The sequence below is a fragment of the Tauraco erythrolophus genome, chromosome 5, assembly GCF_009769465.1.
Source record: "Tauraco erythrolophus isolate bTauEry1 chromosome 5, bTauEry1.pri, whole genome shotgun sequence".
NCBI classification, from domain to species: Eukaryota; Metazoa; Chordata; class Aves; order Musophagiformes; family Musophagidae; genus Tauraco; species Tauraco erythrolophus.
The window spans coordinates 19,336,039-19,350,716 of NC_141469.1; positions in this window are offsets into that span (position 1 = coordinate 19,336,039).

Sequence of the window (14,678 nt, forward strand, 5' to 3'; positions counted from 1 at the left end):
CAAAGACTGGTTCTTAGCCTGTGCAACAATAAACGTTCCAGTTCGCATTACTGAACCTCGGGGAAAGCATCGTGCGCCAGCAGAAGCAAAACTTCCAAGTCCAATTATTCGACATCAAAGGCCAGAACCCCCAAACCAGCAATTTCTCTCAGAACACCATGGAAAAATGGAGACGTCCTCCTGGCATGGAGAGGAATGATGGGGAGTCCACTGCTTCTCTGCAGTGCAAAACCAGCACGCCTGTATTCACACAGCGGGACGATGTGCTGACCATCCCCAGCTCTCCATTTTGTCTACTCTGATGCACATCGTGTGTGGGTGTTTCTGGGTAAACTTACACAAGGTTACGAAAGCCTGATGCCTCAACAGCACGCGTAGTGTTGAACCAACTCCTGACCTGGGCTGAAGATGAAGTTCTGATTTGCTGTTATTTACAACCATTTGCCTACAGGGAGCCTGTTTCCAATTAGCAGGTATTGTTTGCTCTGCTGTGCTCGTTAAACTGGGCATTTCCAGGAGTGCTGACTGTAACCAGCGTGGCCGTCAGGCGTTCGTTCGTTCACCAGTTCAAAATGCTGAGTGCACCATCAACAACCAGACTGCTTATAGTGTCAGGGCCGTTTCAGCCAGCTGCTCAGCTGGCGGTGGCGTGTCGCTTCATTAGCATTGGTCATTCGCACAGCCTGGCTGAAACGATTGTCCCATGTTCTTAACAACCTGCTTTATTTTCTTTTGACACAAAACTCCTGAAAACATCCAATGCCTTCTCCCAGAAAGACTTGAGGAATTGCAAAAAGGCCACTATGGTAGATTAATTTACTACTACTGAGACAACTGTACTCCTCAGTAGTTAAAAGAATGACAAAGAACAGAAAAAGCTATTGTGCCAAAATGTTTCCAGGGATATTTCCCCAAAACACCACACTAATTTAAATCACCTGCTGCCTATATACAATGTCATTTACTTTCATAACTGGCCTCTGAACATATTAAGCATTGTGATATGACTTACACACACATAGTAGGTAATTCATACTTGAACACCTGATAGAAATGAATTGCCTGAGACAGGCCTGACTGGATTCTGTTTTACAAAAAACTTTGGTAAGGAAATATTTTCCATTTAGCATAGTGAATTAATTGCAATTTTTCAGTTAGTTGCTATGTTCTTATTGCTCTGACTGCTCTTCCACTGAATGCTCTTGTGTGAAAATATAATAAAAAATTCTGGTGTGCACTTACTATATTATGTAGCCGTTCTCTGCATATTAACTGTACATCAGCCACACCATCGAATCAATGAAGATGTTAATTCCCTGCATGCACTTTGCTATAAAGTGCAAAGTCATTAGCTCCTCACAGCAAGATTGCAATGTGGATGCAGGAACATTTTTTTCTTTGCTTGTAATATACTTCTTACCGGCAATGCAGCAGGAATTTGGATGTAATCATCATTTTAAGTGGCTTCTTTTACATGGGGAAATGAGAGATTACTGATAATGATATTTACTGAATGCTATTATCTTTAAAATAGCTCATTTCCTGAGCTGATGGAGTAGCCCCTAATAAATAAATGCACTAGAGCATAAAAAACCAGAAGATACAAACTGTATCACTTGGCACGATGAATGTTTTCTAAAATGTTATAATGTTTGCTTTGTGTTGGAGCATCAGGTAAATTGATCTAAAGGGAAGTTTAACCTAAAGCAGTATTACTTACAGTAGTCTTATGTGATTTCTTTCAACTTCAGTCTGCTGCTCCTGACTGTTTCCACTGCTAAAGAAGTTGTTATAAAGATAAGGACTAATTAATATTATGACAAGGTTAATCTCTCTATGGTTTGGTGGTACTGGTGGGACCCCACCTGGAGTACTGCATCCAGCTCTGGAGTCCTCAGCACAGGAAATACATGGACTCGTTGGAGCAGGTCCTGAGGAGGGCCCCAAAAATGATCAGAGGGCTGGAACATCTCTCCTACAAGAAAAGGCTGGGAGAGTTGAGGTTGTTCAGCCTGGAGAAGAGAACGCTCCAGGGAGGCCTCATTTTGGCCTTTCAATACTTAAAGGGGGCTTATAAGAAAGATGGGGAAGAACTATTTAGTAGGGCCTATTGCAATAGGACAAGGGGTAATGGTTTTAATCTAAAAGAGGGTAGATTCAGACTAGATGTAAGGAAGACATTTTTTATGATGAGGGTAGTGAAACACTGGAACTGGTTGCCCAGAGAGGTGGTAGATGCTCTATCCCAGGAAACATTCAAGGTCAGGTTGGACAGGGCTCTTCTGAGCAACCTGATCTAGTTGAAGATGTCCCTGCTCATTGCAGGGGGGTTGGACTAGATGACCTTTAAAGGTCTCTTCCAACCCAAACTATTCCATGATTCTGTGATTGTTCCTGGATAACGAAGCAGATGTTATTACATTACGCACCACACCAGACATAAGACTTGTCAGTCTCCAAAGCAAGAAACACAGGAAAGAGTCAACGACAGATTCAGATACCATGGCAATCTTTTTTTTTTAGAAAACAGTTACCATTACAGCTGTGTAATTACTTTTTCTTCTGTTTCACTACATGTCTTTCTTTTTTTAATCTATACTACCTCGTTAAGTATGGGTGGAATGGCTGGAGAGAGCCCATATACTGTCAGGGCAGAGTCCACTGGAGAGGAGGCCTCAGAGAACAGGAAACAGAGATTGGCAATGCCTTCATGCTTGGAAATGGCTTTGTGTTAAATATAATAATTTAACGAGAAAAAAAATTCTGCACAGATTCCAAAAGGTACTGTGGTAAGTCAGAAAGCTCCATCTTGTTTTTAGTGTTACCAGAAACTGAAGGAAGGCATATTTAAGATATGGTTCAGAGAATGCCTTTCTGTTAAAGTGGACATCAAGAGAAAAAAAAAAAAAAAGAAAACAACTAGAGCAGAGATTTGCAAAGAACTTAACACCAAGCAATTTCCCAGGATGATAGTGTTGTCTGATTGTACTACTGTCTGATGGCTGAGCTATCTAAAGGGAAGAGAAATGTGCTTATGTAGCATGTCTGTTTGGACATATCTTCGTATGCTCTGTTGGAAGAAGTTTTCACTATGTCATTTCAAGTTGGATACAGACCAGACAGTTGAAAATTCATAAAATGAAATTGCCTAAATTCTTTCTGGCCTTTTACTTCCAGGACTCCAGGTAGTTTTGAAGAGATTTATGGTGGCCAAATCTACACACACCCACAACTGCTTTAGCACCACCGTCATCTATCCCCCAATTCTGCTCATTTGACCGTCTTTCTTGTCATCCCCTGTACTACAGGGGCCAATTTACACTCATTGACAAAATTTATCGGAAAATGAAGAAAAAATAACGAAAACTTACTGAAAGTGTAAAATTATGCTTTGTCCAAGAAACGCTCCACACCATCAAGCACACGATGAACTGTCCAGGCTCAGTCTGGCTGGAGAAGGAATGCAACGAGCAGATGATTTACAGGCCGAGGGGTTCACCCTGTTTTGCTCTTGCTGGAGCCTTGAGGACATTTTTGCCTTTAGGTGGCACTCTTCACCTGTATCGTGCGTCTTCCTTGATGAAGGGGGCTGTGTCTGTACAGCTCTGCAATACCACATTGACAGGAGCAAGACGAGATAAGCGGTCTAATCTAACACAGAGCAGAAGCTGGAATAACTTCAGCTGTCCTCCATCACCTTTAAAAAAACTCTTTGCACTACATGCTCTGATTTTTTTTTAATTGTTTTCCTCCCCAGGTACTGGATGGTCCCGTGAACCAGTTGCAACACAGTGCAAATTTGATGTGGAATCCCAGTCCCTCTGGATTCGGTGTAACATAACAGCAGCAGGGAATTTTTGCAGTGTGTGAGAGCATCTCCGTGCTAACTGCTTAAAAGCCCCATGCTAAAACCAATGGACAGCTTGGTTATCCTCTCAATTTGCTTATGCTAGTCGTTATGGCCAAAGAGGGAAATTAAAACTTCCTTCATATATTTCAGAAATCACACAACACTGTTGGCAAATGAATTATTTTAGCAATACACGCTGTAATTTTATTGCCATGCCCACTAACTCTGTCTTGTGCTTGTGAGAAAACAGAGTCAGAAAGCTAAAATTGATGAGTACAACTGCTGAAACCTGGCCAGCGTTCTCCCACTGACCAGCCTGCAGTCAGCAGCATGGTATTGTGTTGCAGTGTTGTTTGAGGAGATGTTACTTTTCCCCTTTCTGGTGAAAAAAAGATGAGAGGTCTGTGCAATGCCAAAACTTGGTGTTTTCCTTTATGCAGAGAGTCACCATAGTCCTGGAACTAACTGACATTTCAGAAAGACATACACTAGAAACCTGAGGACTCCTGCTCTGAGAACACCCTATGCGTTCTAATCTGTTACGTGGCATTAGGCTTTTGAAGAAGAATTTGGACAATGTTCTGGCTGGTTGGAACTCTGAAATTCAGTGGTATTCAGACATGAGGTTTGATTCCTGGACTGTTTCTCGTCATGTTCATTGGTTTTAAAATAAGACCTTCATCCTTCGGTCCAGGCAGTTATGTGCCGGGTCCTAGAGTACTTTCCAGTTTTACTGAAGAAAGCTTTTGTACGTACTCTGAATTTATCCGTGTTCAAACCCTGTTCGTTCTGGATTGAGGCTGACATTAAGAAAGAGTCTCCATTCTTCCCTGAACACCTACATCCACAAATCTTTCCTTGAGAGGCAGGCTGCTCTCCAGAAAACAGGTGTGGGGTGGGCACGTTTAGAGCATCCTGTGGTGACATACCTCTAGGACTTTTATTTCTGCTATTAAAGTACTTTTTGGGTAATTATTCTTATAAAAAAGAAGAAAACCAAAAAGTGAACTTTTATTCTAGCTGTGATTTAGCATTCTGATGAGAACACTTAAAACATACCCTTTGCCTTCTAAGATGATGCAACTGAACTGAAAAGGTAAGACTACTCCAAGAGCAGGAATATCATCTAGAGAACGCTGAGGACATATCCAGCAAAGCACGGGCATAAGTATATCTTCCAACACAAAAAAATCCAGAGGTAATCTTTCTGAACATTTGTTGACGACAAATCCAGACTTAAAGACATTTTCGCAGTATCTGCCATCAGTTTCTTAATCACTAACACAGCTTCATCTTGTAACATCAGACACGTCTTTACCTAGCTAGGGTTAACAGCAGGAAGGGTCGTTGAACAGCTTTTTACCTCATCCACACATTAAACCATTCGTTGTTGTGGAAAATGGAAGAGCTCTTTTGTTGCAGCGGCTACTTCTTTGTAATTTCTGACTCATTAATTTGTAAGAATCAACAATAATTTCCCTTATTCACCAAAGTGACATGTGAAGTAGAGGTGGGAATAATTTCGCACATCTCAGATTTAGCCTAGAGAAATGCTAAATGCCCCTATTGTTAGCTCCAGGTTTACGATGCAAGGAAGGCTAAAATCTTGCAGACAGCAAGTCACCACTCCCTGTAATGGGACTTACTCAACAAAAGTCCCAGTCTATCCATTAAATAGACATATTCAGAAAGAGAGTTCTTTTCTCCAGTGTCCTAATTACTATTACTAGATGATCTTTGAGGGCCCTTCCAACCCGAACCATTCTATGATTCTATGTAAGTGCTCCTGGAATGTGGACAGGCCATGATATGGAAACATCGGGAGACAAACAACACTTACTCCTTCCCAGCAGTCAATTTCAAAATAAGACAAATACATTAGGAAATCAGTATTAATTAATTTAACCAGCTAAACTTCCTTCCTGGCTCCGTACACTGTACTGATAATTGTGTTTTCTTGCAGGCACAGCAGATTTGCCATTTAGACTCCAAGGAGTGATTCTCCCCTTCTACTCTGCTCTTGTGAGACCCCACCTCAAATACTGCGTCCAGTTCTGGTGTCCCCACCATAAGAGAGACATAGATCTGTTGGAGCGTGTTCAGAGGAGGGCCACAAAGATGATTGAGGGGCTGGAGCACCTCTGCTACAACGACAGGTTGCAGGAGCTGGGATTGTTCAGCCTTGAAAAGAGAAGACTTCAGGGGGACCTAATAGCCGCCTTCCAATACCTGAAGGGAACTTACAGGAAGGCTGGGGAGGGACTTTTTACAAGAGTGTCCACTGATAGGACAAGGGGAAATGGGTTTAAGTTGAAGGAGAACAGATTTAGATAGATCTTAGGAAGAAATTCTTCAGTACGAGGGTGGTGAGACTTTGGAATAAATTGCCCAGAGAAGTGGTGGATGCCCCCTCCCTGGAGGTGTTCAAGGCCAGGTTGGACGGAGCCTTGAGTAGCCTGGTCTAGTTGAGAGGCGTCCCTGCCCATGACAGGGAGGTTGGATTAGATGATCTCTAAGGCCCCTTCCAGCCTATGCCGTTCTATGGTTCTATGGTTCTATGATTCTATGATTCTATGATTAACAGAGGGTTTGGGAGAGGATGTTGAAAAGCAAGATAATCTCCATCTTCATCCGTGTGTGCTTGAAAAGAGTGCCAGCCACAGTGCAGTGAATGGAGCCTGCAGAATTGTTGCTTTCCAAGCATGAGCAGACACACAGAAACAGAGCCAAATGGAACAGCCTCCAGCAGAGGGTTCCACAGGAGAAGCAAAACTTCAACACTGCCATCAAACTGGAAAGTGACTCCCACATGCAGATGGCCGCAGCCGTACGTGTCCTAAGGGGACTGTGAACTCGTCTCAGTGCGTTTAAATATGCCTCACAACACCACAGTGAATGTTTGTCAGTTTGAGCACAAAGATTGTTCGCTGACCTTCATCCCATTCCTCTTCCTCAAGCAGCGAGGGGAGTTTTGCAGAGGCGCTCTCATCTCCGTCCTTCAACTCTGCTTCAACACGGGCGATTCGTTGATTTGCTACAGCTCATCAGCGTGCAACACGTGCTCCCCTTTACCAAATAAGAGGAGTTTAGGCCACTGCTCAAGCTCGCTGAAGAAAAATTCCAAGGCTAGTATGTTGCTGCAGCAGGTACTTCCATTGAATACCAAGGAGCATTATAGGAGATAGACCCATCCTGTTCAAACACAACTTCAGATTTTCTGGAATGTAGGACTCGGGGTTATTTGAAGTTAAATCACAGTTATGGCTTCAGATCTGGATTCAATGATGTGTAAATCACTGAAATATGGTCATAAAAATTCGACTCCTGAAAAGGGCAAACCTCTCAACAAAGATGAATCTTAATTGTCTCAAAAGGTAACCAGTAAAACAGAAAAGCTGGTCCCTATCCTTCCCATTTTTCAGCAAGAACCACAAAGCCAAAATTCCCTAGCCACTGTGAACCAGAGGTTTGCATTATATGTTGTAGCTTAGCCAATCTTTGCATATACAAACTGGGAGAAGAACAGACCTTGAAAATTGTCCTGTTTCAGCAAGTCAGAGCAAGAGTACCAGCTCTGCACAGTATGTTTGAAATGGCATTTAAATGCTGTAAGAATTTATTTCTTTACAGTGCTTATGAGGTCCTTTAACTCATTCTTTGCTCTAGCTCCCCTCCTTCAAATCGCTTAGACAGAAGGCTGTTCGTGATTTTTCCTTTCATCTCTACATATGATAAATCCAAACGTAAAAACGTCCTTTGTGTATTCTGGTTTGACTTGCTCGAAAATATAATGAGCAGAGAGAGCTTGTGCAAGAACTGAGAAAAACAGCAATGTTTTCCAAAAGGCAGCACCTCTCTCCTTTTTGTTCTTTTTTTTCACTTGGAGTGACATGTGTTTAACTTTGTGAAGAATCAGTCCCCAAATAGTAACTGCAGTTGGTATGGTGGTTTGGGGTTTGTTTTGGTTCGGGTGTGTTTTTTTTGGTTGTTGTTGGCTTTATTTTACTTTACATTTTTTAATGGGAGAAGAGATGGGAGAGGGACTAGCTTTTACTTGGCAGTTTTTCTTCATTCTGTCCAGTCATGTGGTCATTTTTCCCCCAGTATTTTTAGGCAGTCAACCAGAGGAATAAACTCTTAGACTACTTAAAGACAAAAAGTTGGAGTCTCATATGCATTAAGATCCCTTGACATTTCTGTAGCACTGTAAATGCTTCTTAAATGAATGGTGTTATACTGGATTAAGCCTATGAAGCACATCAGAAGGACCACTGACTGGATTTTATATCCTGGCAACTTCCACACGTTTACAGCTTTATCTGTGTCTCCTAGCGAGCGCTGAAGGAAAAGAAACAAGAGGTCGGGAGAGCTGTAGGAACATACTTGTATCTTCTTCATTGATACCTTTCATGCCATTCAAACAGGACTCTGGAATACACTATTTTAATTAGCAAAGCTTGTTTTAAAGTAAACATCACAAACACTCCTTATGGAACAGTCACAGTCTCCCCTGCTAGACATACAGGCTTTTTGGCAAGATCACATTCAAACAGCATGAAGTTCACCTCTGTGCACGGCCCCCCAGAAGGCCCTCGCACCACTTCGGCTTCCACTTAGCTGCTCTGGATAGGAGCGAATGGTTTGGGGGATAAGGACCGAGGTTCACTACAACTTTCCTCCAAAAAAGAGATAGTCCAAATCCATGTCTGTAAAGATCAGCAGTTTTACCACTATAAGGTCATAAAGGTGTCATACAGGCGTCATGCATAGAGTACATACCGTATGTCACTTGAGTCCTGCCCTGCGTGACTTTGAGCCCCTGCGAGAGTACAAACGCACAACGCACACGGAACGAAGCCCTCAATTGATACGGTTTGCTGCGTTGTGCTGTTTACCGGGAACACTCCAAAGTCATTCAACGGACAGGAGTCATGACAGCAGTGAGAAATGTATCCTCATGAGGAAGCTCTGACAGGATTCCTTCTGACACACAGGAGAACATGTGATTCCCATCTTAGTTCAGTAATTGCTAAACGAACAGAAATTATGGATGCGACATTGACCCATGAAACACTGATGACTCGCTGCCCTCCCCTGTGCTACACAGAGGGAACGACAGATGGTCGAAGGAAAACAGGGTAAGAACAGAACAACATGGAAGTAAGGTTGGTTCCTTAACAAATGTCACTACTGCAGTCCATTTATGCTGACTGACACTGGTGGTTCTTTTCAGCTATAACTGCGCAACAAAATTGGACATGTCTCATCTTCCAGTCTCAATACTGAACTGTTGCTGTTGATTTGCTTTTGTTGGTCAAGTTTTTTTGTTTTTCTTTTCTTTTTTTTTTTTTTTTTACATCTACGTTTATCAACACTGATACATTACAGATCTTGTTAGTTATACTTTGAAGTCTGATCATGCAGAACTACAGGCAGGTGCAACTTAGATCTTATTACAGGATGGACATGGCAAGGTGAACAGTTGTTTTTGCTAGGTAACATCTGGAGCTTTGCTGTTGTGGCTTAATGTATACTGGCCATAAGTCCCACTTACTCGATTTACTAAATATACATAATTCTGTATGTACACTGAAACCTCTGGCACCCTCCTTTTCAGCATTTGACTGACCTAGGAAAAGGTCAGAGGTCAACCATATTTAGGCATACAGCGGCCTTATTGTAAAAGATTTAACAGAAACAGTGTGTTGGATTATTACATATTAGTTACAGAGGAAGGAGAAAAAAAGAAATCAATACAACTATTTACATTATAAATATCTTGCTTTCCAGAAGACAAGAATGGCCCCGTTCAGTGAAAATTAGCAAAAGAGACAGGCTTACCTGTCTGAAATGATAAACATGGTAGGGATACATTTATTTCCCAAATCGACTGCGTCTTCCTTCAATATGTGCTTTTCAGCTTTTCGCTCTTGGGTAAAAAGGCACCATTAGCCTCAGTTGAAGTTTTTCAACATTCTTTTGTCAAATCCAACCCTCTTTAAAACTCAACCTTGCTACGGGTCAATGAGCCTGGACAGAAATTAAGTTAAACAGTTCACCTCTTGCAATCAATAGTTAATTAAAAAAAAAAAAAAAAAAGAAAAAAGAAAACTGAAAAAAATCAGGCCACACTAGCAAGTTCCTAATACACTAAGCAGGTTCCACTAAGTTCCACTGGACAGGTCTGTTTTCCAGCTCATCGGTGAAGATGATACATTCAGCATTCCCGCGCCTCCCGAAGCATCAGACATGACATATTTGTGGCATATGCAAACCTACTGCACAATGATTTTGTTTGTGTGTGTGAGAAAGATCACTGTGAGCTTGCCATTAGTTAACTGTGTCCTTTGTAAAGTGGTGGAAGTTCAAATAAGCACAGCCATCAGATTCTTGAAGATGTGTAAGTCTGTTACAGTTACGCTCTTTATCCATGCTAAGAACTTGGATCAAATATCAGTAGAACACAGGTTCTGGAAATCTCATCCATATGTACTCCCTCGCTTTCCTACACATAGGGAAGCAAAGAAAAACAAAAGCCAAAAGGCAAAGTGAACCACTAACTCAGACTTTTTTGCCAGACTATTAAAAGAAAAGTCTAATTCTTCCCTGCAGGTCTTTTTTTTTCACATTGGTCTCCCTAGAAGCACACAGAATTTGTTGCAAAATGTCTTTTTTTGTTGTTTTTCCAAGTTAGAATTCACACAAAATTTTAAAATCGCAATAAGCACGAAGAAAGAAATATAGATAGATTTGAAACGAAAATTATTTTTTATCATTTGAAATGTTGCGAAGCTTGTAATATAAGGAAGCGAACATTGGCTATTAAAAGTTATTTTGAATTAAAATATTCCAATTACACTTGACAATGATTTCAGGATACTCAAACCACATTTTTCCTTTTTTTTTTGTAATAAAAAAATCGGGAGATTTTCTGAAACTGACTCTCTCAGGCAGTTCTAAAATGTACTATTAGCATATTTTTCATGAGAAAAAATGTTAATGGAAAAGAAATCACTGGTGCTCACTGACAAACATTAGAATACAATCCAAATCAGTTAAGTAGCACTACTTTGGAAAACCTCCCAAAGGCACTGCAACAAGTCTACTTTCTTCAGTACCGTTAGCCCAAAGCTTGGAGGTAAAGCAATATATATGAAGATGAAACCACATATATGAATCTATTCTTGGTTATGAGTTTAGGAGAGTGATACAGTCACATGATCATCTGTCTTGTGTAATCTCTAGAGGCCAATATCGTGGAAGAACTGGTGATTTCCAGAGGAAAACCATCAGTGCACTAGGGAAGTACCTGATCAGGCTTTCTGTGGCCTTTTTTGTTGTTTTTTTTGATACATTACCATACTTGCACTCCAATCGAAGCTCTGCTTGATCTAATGTAAGCTTGCTAAGACTCCTGAATCTATCTGTGCCACAGAATTCCAGATCGTATGGGAGGATTATCGACTACAATCAGCGTGTGACTAACTCAAATATCTGAACTCTCTGAATATCTCTTAGGTTTTAATGAAATATGATCAAAACTCACAAGATACGCTTCCAGCGACCAAGTCATTATCTAAAGACCGATTTCAAACATTACAGAACATTTTGGATTGAAAACATGCATAAGCTTGCATCAAGTTGAAGTAAATCAATACCTCATCCTCATTTAAACTCATGAGTGAGAAGGAAAATGGAGGAAGGGTCTTTTAAGAGCAATTCTGAGATTTTTTTCTCTTTTTTTAGTTTCTTATACTATTCAGAAGCGCTTCATCTGAAAATAAAGCAGGAATGTTTTACAGCAACTTTCCTCTCTACCTTCTCAATGCTATTTTTTGCAGCTAGTGCTGTTAGCAGCCACTGATAGTTAAGATGTTTCTGCACCCTGCCCATGGCAAGATCTACATGATTAAGCAAGCCACTTGGGACAGGATTCCTTTGGGTATTCAGGCACTTAGGATACCAACAGGCTCTTAGGCATATTTTCAAAAATACTAAGGTGTCCAGCTGCCATTCATGCTGATGGAAGAGATGCCACTTCTTGGCATAGGCTCTCTAATTGCCCCTTTAGTGCCTAAATACCTTGGAATTTCTGTCATAGATCTCTGGCATCCCAATTTCCTACATCTCTGCAGCGGTGGCAATTATACTTACAACTGCAAACCTCAGAGAATGGACGTGAAAATTGTTGCTCAAGTACTACTAGTAACATTTTGAACAGCGGTTGATTTAAAAGATCACTGGCAAGAAAAATAAGAAAAGCATCTGTCATTATCAAACTGAACAGAATGTTGGAATAAAGAGGAACAGACTTGAAGAGAAGAGTATCAAACTGTTAGAATCTGAAAGAAAAATTTTGTTTACCTTACAGAACACCATCACTGCAATTTTTTTACTCAAGAATACAGGCATTTTTGTAAGGTATCAGCTGACAGCACCGACTTCCTGACACAAAGCAAAAGGATACTGTTCCTGTTCGATGGTCGCTACTTCAGGTTGGGCATACAAGGACCAGAATTGTAAAGAACTATTGCTTTTCTTCATTGATGGCTTTTTTCTAGTGTCCAATGTGGACAGTTCCAAGTCTCCTCCCCCAGACAGAGCTTCTCCTAAAGGAGACTGACTACTCTGAGGACAAAAAGAGATGCAGTAATTCTTTTAGGCCCCATGTCAGCAAGGCACTTAAGCACACGCTGATGTCAGTTGCTACTGAGCAAAGGACAAAAGCACATGCTAGTTAAAATTATGCATGCATCCCTATAGTCTCCATTAAATGTTTGTACAAGCACTGGTGCTTAGCGGAATCAGGGCTCCGGGAACAAAGCTCTAGAACTTCTATGCGGTGGGTTCAGTCAGTGCTGATCTTTAGGACATCTTCTGTAGGGACTGGTTCTCCACCCAGCACTCACAAACCCAAACAAGACTGAATTATACCGTGGGAGCATGTTTTTGGCTTCCATAGATGAAATATGGGAGATCTGTAAGCATCTGTCTACTCCAAATGGCTTCTCTGCTATTGCCTATGCCATATCTCCATAATACCACTGGTGATGAACTATGGTTATTCCTACATTTGTGTTATTTTTGCAGTTTCTGTTACGTACAGCTTTGCCTCTTTGAGACATTTCGTTTCGTGTTGTTTAAACAACACACCCAAATGGAGCGCACTGAGGAATGTAAAACAGATACCAGGTACCTGAATGTTATGAATATACATCTATGGTGAATTAAATCTGAAGGTGATGCATTTCATTATTGCTAAGAAGTCACCCTTGGTGTTATTGCCTTCGTACCTACAGAGCATTGCTGTTTTCTTTTCAATACTTTTATGATCATTGGCTTTGAAGTGAGAGTTACACCACTCAACAGTGACTGGATGTTTCATGGCTTAAGAGAGAATATTGCTAAATATTTTTAGCAGTAGTAAATTATTGCTTTTACAATTACTGCTCTGAGTTTTTAGAACGTTATTGACCTAATTTTATTATCAAAAAAATTTCCATAAAAATCTACCAAAAATACACCTGGGGATAAAAAACCACTTTCTACAGCAATTTTGAGACAGCTCAGACCTACCAAGTCTGAAATTACTTTATATCCACTTAATTTTTATCTCCCTGCCTCCTCATCCTGGAGAGAAGTTTTTTCCTTTGCTTTCTTCCCTGTGAACAAAATCTGACTTGATACTTAATTTTTTTTTTCCTACCACAGAATCTCAGGCTTGTAAGTCACCTAATAGAATAGTCTTATTTTGGTAGAATTTTGAATACGTAAGAATCAGTGAATTTAAAATATCCAGTAAAATGTTCTAAATAGTTTCTCTCTTTTGACATTTGGAAAAGCATTAGAGTACGATTTAGCTCACGTCAGTGAGCTAAACTGATGGCACACTTTGGTAACAGGAGAGATGACTCCGATTTTAGTTAATCTCCAATTCCAGTAATGATGACCTTGCAGCGGAAAGGGCTAATTGCTGTTTTGGCTGGAAAAACATTCGGTTGTTCTGAAATTCTGCGCAGAGTTTTGCCATTCTCTGGTAAAAACATTTACTGTTACTTACCACTGGGAATCCTACGTATTATTACTCGGTAAAATCAGTTTGATATTCAGTCACTGCTGGAACTTGTCAAAACTGCCTAAGACCCCTGATTGCGATCCTCTCAGCCCAGTGCACCAGCTGATTGATGTATCCTCTGCTATTTCTTTGAATACAGGAATACTAGACCCATGCACTCTGTGTTTCTTTTCCATGTAACACAGCTGATAAAACTTCCTGGGGAGTCAGATGATTTGTCAGGAGCAAATGAACAGCCGAAAGCACCTAGAGAAGGCCTGTTCTCTTAGTAGTGGAGATCCCTGCAAGGCAATGATTTAAAGGGAAAACAACCTCTAAGCCACAAACATACACTGAGAGGGAATGGGCCACAAATATTCTTTCTCTATTTAACCTCATAAACATCTAGACATAAAATAAAAACAAGTTGTTGCGTGTCCTTTGGATCGTCATCTGCCCATTCCCTAACCCTGCCATACCCCTGACATACAAGCACACATGTAATTCATAATAGCAAGCCTATCTATGAACTGAGATGATAATTCACTTAACATTGACGGGAAAAGTTGCTCACTGAGAAAAATCTTTCTGGGCTTAGACATGCATAAAAAACCCTTGACTCTTGTTCCCTGTAGCTTGCAAAGACACATGTGCTTCCTTCTAACCTGGTCTTAGCTTGGCATATCTGCTTTAAAAATCAGAACAAGAAGTCTTAACATTCACAAACAAACATTTTTCTAGGAAGCTCTGTAGCTTCTTCTTTCAATACAAACT